This window comes from Rutidosis leptorrhynchoides, chromosome 4, assembly GCF_046630445.1.
Source record: "Rutidosis leptorrhynchoides isolate AG116_Rl617_1_P2 chromosome 4, CSIRO_AGI_Rlap_v1, whole genome shotgun sequence".
Lineage (NCBI taxonomy): Eukaryota > Viridiplantae > Streptophyta > Magnoliopsida > Asterales > Asteraceae > Rutidosis > Rutidosis leptorrhynchoides.
The window spans coordinates 177,457,549-177,466,291 of NC_092336.1; positions in this window are offsets into that span (position 1 = coordinate 177,457,549).

Here is an 8,743-nt window from a genome sequence, read left to right on the forward strand (position 1 = left end):
CTAATTGACGCGAATCCTAAAGATAGATCTATCGGGCCCAACAAGCCCCATCCAAAGTACCGGATGCTTTAGTACTTCGAAATTAATATCATGTCCGAAGGAGGATCCCGGAATGATGGGGATATTCTTTTATGCATATTGTGAATGTCGGTTACCAGGTGCTCAATCCATATGAATGATATTTTGTCTCTATGCATGGGACGTATATTTATGAGAAATGGAAATGAAAATCTTGTGGTCTATTAAAATGATGAAAATGATCGTTTATGATAAACTAATGAACTCACCAACCTTATGGTTGACACTTTAAAGCATGTTTATTCTCAGGTACGAAAGAAATCTTCCGCTGTGCATATTGCTCATATTAGAGATATTACTTGGAGTCATTCATGACATATTTCAAAAGACATTGCATTCGAGTCGTTGAGTTCATCAAGATTATCATTAAGTCAATTATAGTTAGATATATTATGAAATGGTATGCATGCCGTCAACTTTCGATGTAATGAAAGATTGTTTTTTCAAAACGAATGCAATGTTTGTAAAATGTATCATATAGAGGTCAAGTACCTCGCGATGTAATCAACTGTTGTGAATTGCTTATAATCGATATGGAATTCATCCGGATGGATTAGAACGGGTCACTACAGTTGGTATCAGAGCGGTGGTCTTAGCGAACCAGGTCTTGCATTAGTGTGTCTAACTGATAGTCGTTAGGATGCATTAGTGAGTCTGGACTTCGACCGTGTCTGCATGTCAAAAGTTTTGCTTATCATTTTTGTCGGAAATTATCCGCTTATCATCCTTAGGAAATTACCTGCTCTTTATTCTTAGTCTAGACACATTTTACTGCATTGACTGCATAAATAGTGTATAGACAAAATTCATATCTTAGCGTATCTGACAATTCATATCTTAGCGTATCTGTTACTTTAGACCTTTCCTGATATCTCTCGTAAATTTCTCCGTACTTTAAGGGATCCTGGTACTATATATATCTATGCATATTATGCATTGAGAATACATCCAACTATCAATTGCTGTCACTAAACTCTTCATACTTCTGTGATCGTGTAAGATGGCCTCTACGAATCGACCACATTCCTCTGACTCTGAAGACAGCATGACAGGAGCACACCAACCAATCAACTACCGTGATTACTGGATAAAATGGGGGTGGGTTCGCGATATACTCACCCTATGGAGAAGGGAAGAAGGTACTCCATATCATGAACCGAATCTACCACCTAACCTTGGAGTACTCGACCCGCTCACCGGCGAACCTGTTCGCAACACCGTTTATACCCTTTTTGCAAGAATTTTTCGTCTTGAGGCTACCATTAATGGAACTAGAGAAGATATCCGACCTCTACCTCACACTGATAACCAACCAGGGTTAGTATAAGAAGTTAAAGAACTCCGAGCTCGAGTGTTAACTTTAGAGAGCAAGGTACACAATTTGCAAGCACCAGCAGTATCACTAACACCAGTAACATCACCAGCCTCAGCACCAACAGCACTAGTACCACCAACAACAACATCCGCATCACCGGCTTCGACATCTCATTCTGTACCTCGAGTATAATCATCGTTCTACATGGCGTTCTACATCATTTATCTTCATTCGACATAGCAATTATGTAACCTCTAATGTTTTAGAGATTATATATTCTTGTTCTAACGGTAAATCAGATGAGTTAATATCATATTAACTCATTAAATCCATGATTACATCTGAAGAAAATATATATGTATATATGTTTTCATAAAGATTGTAATTAAAAATTCTTTTGTACAAACTGTTAATGGTGAAAATATTTTAACGGGTAGGTAATACCCGAGGAAATATTTAACTTTCATATTAACATGTTATACTATACATTCTTCGAATATGATTCAACAGTCATTTACTATCCTACTTACATCCACATATATACGTATCCGTTTATAACAGAATAACCATTTTCCTTCAATTTCATACTTGGATTTTGACCAATCAGAATTCAACAAGTGGCATAGTGAAGAAAACATTAGACAAAATAAAATTTGTTAGAAACAAACAAATTAACTATGAGAAATTCTGTTAAGAATCCACGCTAATAAAATCCTAGCTAACTGTTCCTAGTTAACTGATTACATTTTATTTATCGCAGTTTATTTATCTCAATTTAATTATTGCAATTTTATTTATCGTCATTTAATTTCTGTTATTTACTTTACGCATTTAATTTATCGTCATTTAATTTCTGTTATTTATTTTACGCACTTTGAATTTCAGGACACGTATACAAGGTTTTGACATATCATATCGACGCATCTATATATATTATTTAGAATAACCATAGACACTCTATATGCAGTAATGCTGGAGTTAGCTATACAGGGTTGAGGTTGATTCTACAATAATATATATAGTTTGAGTTGTGATCGAGTCTGAGACGTATACGGGTCACGACACGTATTAATTAATTCGAATATTATATATTAAACTATATATGAATTATTGGACTGTTACTGTGGACTATCGACTGTGGACTAATAACATTGGACAATTAAAATGAATTAAAATATTGATTATAACATATGAAACTAAACATTCTTCAAGTTTGCCACTTGATTTCATCCTAAACCTTATTGTATCTTGACGATTACAATCTGCATTCAAACCTTTCACAATTCTTGAAAACACCTCAATCCATGAGATGAATCAACCGCACTTCATCTATGGAAGAAAAGATTGATGCATATAGTTATGCACCTGAAAACATTCGGAACCTGAGTAATCGTTTAACACGTATCAGTGATAATTCCTTTAGTGTTATTATTACCCAAAATAACTTAGTAACTCCTTTCAAAGTAGCAAATTTTGTCACAGCTCCAGCAAGTCAACTTTGACTTTTCGTTCGAAACAACCTTATTATAACCTTGATGAATATACGTGCTCTTTTATTGTTACAGGGGAACCTTTTATATTCCATCATATTATCATCAGCGTTTAATCATCTAAAAACACAATTCTCTTGAAACTACCTCGGATTGATAACCGATGATTCAGATATCGTAGTATTAAATGCAGAGGAAACAGAAAATTGTAGATGGTCTAAACGGCCAAAAGTTTGATGATAAAGAAGGGAGTGTTAGGAACGCTCGATAGAAAATTTGGTACTAAAAAAAAACAGATTGAGCAAACCATAAAGGAGACCAAGGCCAAATACCAGGACCATACTATATATTCAAAGAAACCAGGTAATTCTGGATCCGATGAAACCTTCAACGAATATCTTGCTCCGTACACATGTTAAAATCTTGCGAAAAATCTTTCTTCATCAACCATCGAACTTAGAAATTCCAAAATATCATCATAAATATCTTCGATATTTCTGAAGATATTTTCATAAATATTCTCGTCCGAAATTATTTATCCCTTCGTGCTATCTATATTACATCATAAAAGAAACCGTTTTAGTTTCTAAATTCTAAAACCTTCAAGTTTAAAGTATGAATATTTTTGAAGTAGTGTTGTGAACTGAAGCATAAGTTAGTATAATATAATGACACTTGATCAACGTGATTATATTACAGTAAGTCATGCTGAGTTTCTAATGGGACGTGATGATTCACAGATCATAACGTCATCATGTGTCATGTTACATAACTCTTTCATTCTACTTAACTCCTGAACAAATCAAGAAAATGTATTCTTGATGTTTCTATCTTCAGTGATGTTGATAAATTTGAAAATCAAATCGTGCTATCACGTTCCTTCCTGCTTAAAACATTAGAATCATTCGAAACTCTATATCTACAAATTCTGGACCATTATTCGCTTGACTTGAAGTCGGAAAGAGAAAACAAAAGCATAGAGCTTCGAAAAATAAGGGAGAATATAAAGCCCGATAACAACACATAAATTACAAACCGTGTATATCAATGTTTATCGCAACATAAAGACACGGGAGAACTAAAAATATTATAACCCCAAGGGCGAAGTAGAAGAAAGCAGATTCCTCTGGTGGAAGTTGAAAAAGGAGAATGATTGTTGCGATAGTAAGGATAAGGACAAGGATCAGAACTGGATTAAGCATTTTGAAATTGGGAATTGAGTATAGAAGTGGTGAAAACTAATGAAACGGAAAAGGTAAATTCATAATGGAAAAATCAGACGTAGTAATTGGGACAGATCATCGCATTTAATTAAAGAGATCCCAATTTTCTTAAATCTCGAAGAATCAGATCTTATAGATTTCTAAGATTTTCTTTTGAATCCATTGAATTCCAGAATTTAACCATGACTAATCAAAAGTTATGATGAAACATGTCTTTCTCATTTCACTATTTTATGATAGCTTCACTCGTACTCTTCGAATAGTTGAATTATTTTATCCATATTACTTAATGATGATAAAACTCTATTTATCAACTCATATTCGACATGAAAACATTTTTATTGTTAGCCATGACCATCCCAATCAAATTTCGGGACGAAATTTCTTTAACGGGTAGGTACTGTGATGACCCGGAAATTTCTGACCAAATTTAAACTTGATCTTCATATATTTCCGACATGATAAGCAAAGTATATAATGTTGAGTCTTGATAATTTTGAAACTATGTTCATATGTTCAATTACCCTTCGACCATTACCGACGATTCACGAACAGTTGTGTAGATAAATATGTAAATATATAAATATAAATATAAATATAAATATTAAATAAATGTGATTATGTAATATAATATTACATAATTAATAAATTATAATATTAATATATTACAAGTTTAATTATAGTGTTATATTATTATTTATTATTACTATTAGTATTAGTAGCATTAAAAGTTATAATATGAAATTTAATACAATTGATTTATTATATCATTATTATTAATAATATTATTGTTATCATTATTAATATCATTATTATTATAATAAATAGTAAAATTATAATTTTAGTGATTTTAATTAATATTAATATTATTATTAGATATTATTATTACTGTTATCACTAAGAATTATTAGTATTATAAGTTATTATTATCAATATTATTATAGTTATTAGAAAATAATACAATTTATTATATTTATCATTAACAATATTATTAATATCATTTTTTAGTATTATTTGGTAACATTAATATTATTATAACTAATTCTATTATTTATATTATTAGAATTTTAATTATAATTATTAATATATTATTATACGTACAAAGTGGAATCAAAATTTGTTTAATGTAACTTTCACACTATTTTTTTTATTGACAAATTCGTACCAATCAATTTCACAAAGAACAAATTTGGTTAGCAATCAGGATCGTACTGTTGTCTTTCTGTGTCAATTAATCATTGATCAATTATCAACTATAATTATAATTATAATAATGTAAATATCTTATATCTATTCTCCTATATACATAAACAAACAATATAAGATAGATATAGATATACATTTACATATGCTCTGCACCCATAAACCTTCACCATCAACAATCTACACAACCTCCCAAACCCACCACTTCTTTACTCAACTACAAACCATCACCGGCCACCTAATAAAGACGATCACCATAATCCATCGTGATTCCATCCCTCAAACCCTTATCAACTACCATCACCACGTTTACTTTTTCAATTAATAACGAACGCCGAGTTTAAGATCACTATATCACCACCTTTATCAAATAACAATCCATATTTCCTTTCCTTGATTGTTGCTCGTTGGACACCAACACAAAACAGAGGCTACATCACCAAACTCACATCTTCTTCTTAGTTGTTTGATATCACCAACTCCACGATAACTACCACCACAACCATCCCTTGTAGCTAATGTAAACCGTCACCACCTTCACCTTCTTGTTCGGTTTAAACCTCCATCCCTCTCCAACGTCAACCAAACAACAAATTGCTACAACCTAATGTTTTTCTATTTCTTAATTCGAGTTTACTCACCACCGGCTACCACTACCATTCGGCCACCAAAACCGGCCACCATAATCACCACTATTGTTGCTACAACCATGTGTTCTTGCTAACCCTCGAAAACAGCCTCATCATTCAATCATTGTTCGAATACTGCTACTGCTACAGCATCTTTCTCGTTTCTGTTTACTTCTGTTTCAGTCACAACAAACCAGAATCCACACCATTTGCTATATGATTAAAAGTGATTATTTTTGTTACTTTATGAGAAGTTGCAGCCGACACCCACTAGCCCTTTTAATTATAAAGTCTACAATTATATTAATGGAAGATGAGGTAAGTATGATGACATGATGAGGGATGCGTACATTATATTTTTTTTATTCAACTCTGGTCGAACTCAGGAGGGGATTCAAAACAGGCCAGACTATTATTTGGGCTGAGTAATTCAGTTTTTCTTTGTTTGGGCCGTGATTAAGCTCTTGGGCTGTAAGCGTGTTTATGGGCTGCTATCAATAAGCTGCTATTGGACCATCCGAAAACTACCTTGATTGCTTTTGTTGCTTTACATATTCGATGAAGCAAACGTTGTTGCTACTCGATTTTTTTTAAGACACCTCTCCTGCTGCAGTCGTAAACTTCTATTTCTAATTCTAATTTTGTACAAATGATAAAGATGTGGCGTGATGATGATGATGATGATGATATTTGATGTTATAAAAACGATGATGATGTTAATAACTAGTGATGGTACTTGGTGATATATATGATAATACGGTTAATATGTTGTGAAGATGAAGAAAATAGGACACAGAAAAATACGGTTTATTTATAATTGGTAGCTGATTATAGTAAGAAAAGAAAAGACAGATGGATGGTGGAGAGTGTTGGACGTAACCGAGAGGTCTCGAGTTCGAGCCTCGGCTATGTCATTTTTTTTAGAAAAAGAAGATGAGGTAGAACAGATATATATAGTGAATATATAGATTTAGGCTGGATTATAAAACAGAAAAACAATCGTAGAGCATTGGTTAGGCATGTGGTTGTTTACCGAGAGATCGTGGGTTCGAGCCCGGTCTGGGGCATTCATTTTTGGAAAGACTTTTAAAAGGTTCGTGAATCTGAGGCCAACCCTGCATTTGCTCAATATTGTAATATGTATTTTTACTAGAAAATACAGTATGGTGAGTTTCATTTGCCTTTTTACCCTTTATATTTTTGGGCTGAGAATACATGCGCAACTTTTATAACTGTTTTACGAGATAGACATAAGTAATCGAAACTACATTATATGGTTGAATGATCGAAGTCGAATATGCCCCTTTTTATTAAGTCTGGTAATCTAAGAATTAGGGAACAGACACCCTAATTGACGCGAATCCTAAAGATAGATCTATCGGGCCCAACAAGCCCCATCCAAAGTACCGGATGCTTTAGTACTTAGAAATTAATATCATGTCCGAAGGAGGATCCCGGAATGATGGGGATATTCTTTTATGCATATTGTGAATGTCGGTTACCAGGTGCTCAATCCATATGAATGATATTTTGTCTCTATGCATGGGACGTATATTTGTGAGAAATGGAAATGAAAATCTTGTGGTCTATTAAAATGATGAAAATGATCGTTTATGATAAACTAATGAACTCACCAACCTTATGGTTGACACTTTAAAGCATGTTTATTCTCAGGTACGAAAGAAATCTTCCGCTGTGCATATTGCTCATATTAGAGATATTACTTGGAGTCATTCATGACATATTTCAAAAGACATTGCATTCGAGTCGTTGAGTTCATCAAGATTATCATTAAGTCAATTATAGTTAGATATATTATGAAATGGTATGCATTCCGTCAACTTTCGATGTAATGAAAGATTGTTTTTTCAAAACGAATGCAATGTTTGTAAAATGTATCATATAGAGGTCAAGTACCTCGCGATGTAATCAACTGTTGTGAATCGCTTATAATCGATATGGACTTCATCCGGATGGATTAGAACGGGTCACTACAATCATCTTCCAATTTTCATCACAATTACTATTTTTCTTGTCATAAAAGTCTATATTAGAACATTTTATTGAGACATGTTTTTTGCATACATATATAAAATAATTAATCTCGTAAAAAGAACTCACATTTTAATTTGAATAATAATATAATAATAATTAATAATTAATGAGAGTGAATTTTTTTTCCGAAAAACATGAAATAAATAAATAAGTAGATTTAATTTAATTAGTCATTAATTAGATTAATGACATCACCTTAAGGGCTTACATTATTTTCTTTTTCTTTTTAATTTGTTCTTAACAAAAGAATTAGAATAATAATGATATCATCATTATAGGATTTTAATAGAAACTATATATATATATATATATATATATATATATATATATATATATATATATATATATATATATATATATATATATATATATATATATATATATATATATATATATATATATATATATATTGAACAGATCCATGGATAAGCAACTTTTGGGTAAAAGCTGGATAAGCAAATGTGGACCACAAATAACAATTCATCGTATATTGATGAATGATAAATTAATCATTCATCGTCGTAGATGAATGATTAATTTATCATTCATTATTATGAATGATCATTTGTGGTCCATATTTCCTTATCCAATTTATACTATTTTAAAGCTTAGTCATGGATCTATCCGATATATATAATATACACGACATTCATTTTTTTTTTAATCTTTTCCTTCAAATTTACAATTTTCCTTATACTTGAAACTAATTGTAATTTATGAGGGATATAAAAGATAACTTTATGAGTATAA